Source organism: Echinops telfairi, unplaced genomic scaffold, assembly GCF_000313985.2.
Source record: "Echinops telfairi isolate 266 unplaced genomic scaffold, ASM31398v2 ScPeMD7_7401;HRSCAF=8416, whole genome shotgun sequence".
Classification (NCBI taxonomy): Eukaryota; Metazoa; Chordata; class Mammalia; order Afrosoricida; family Tenrecidae; genus Echinops; species Echinops telfairi.
Genome location: NW_022111301.1, coordinates 6,600,110 through 6,600,729, shown reverse-complemented (window position 1 = coordinate 6,600,729; position 620 = coordinate 6,600,110). Strand labels below are relative to the sequence as shown.

At 33.7% G+C, this 620-nt stretch overlaps 1 non-coding gene across 1 annotated transcript; it reads right to left on the bottom strand.

Annotated features, from left to right (window-relative positions):
• Positions 1-224: 224 nt before the first annotated feature.
• On the bottom strand, positions 225-287 carry LOC115871766. The gene has a single exon (XR_004047469.1). It is a non-coding gene; the product is annotated as a U7 small nuclear RNA (small nuclear RNA).
• Positions 288-620: the final 333 nt, after the last annotated feature.

The window sequence follows — 620 nt, the reverse complement described above, 5'->3', positions numbered from 1 at the left end:
CAGCTATATCGTTTGCCAATTCAACTTTCTACCATGGTATAACTTATTGAATGTAATTACAAAAATGAACCGTGCGATACTAACCTTAATCAATGTTATTATTATTATTTTTTTACATTAGCTCACTGATGTAAAGAAGTTACTTTAATCTATTGTTAGATACCTGTTTTACTGGTGAGTGTGTGCTGGTGTGTGTGTGTGTGTGTGTGTGTGTGTGTAGAGGGGTCGGGTTCCAGAAAAAAAAACGGAAACCCCGCTAGACAATTTCTAAAAGAGTTATAACAGTAATCAACATTATTTTTTTAATCACCAGTAACTCTTCCTCTCTTTCTCCCTTTCTCCCGCTCCTGATAATCAGTAATAAACTATCTCTATACATGTGTTCTTTCTTGTCTTTTTATAAAGTAGAATCGTATCTGTCCTTTTGTGATTTATGTATATCATCCAACATGATGTTTTCACTTTCCATCCATAGTTCAGTATGAATCAAGATTTTATTTCTCCTACTGGCAAAGTAAAATGTGCTTATATGCAAATATATATTGCTTTTGATGTTATTATGTGCACTCTGTTGATTGAGGCTCAAGAGAGCCCCAATCCATAACAGAAGGAAACAAAAT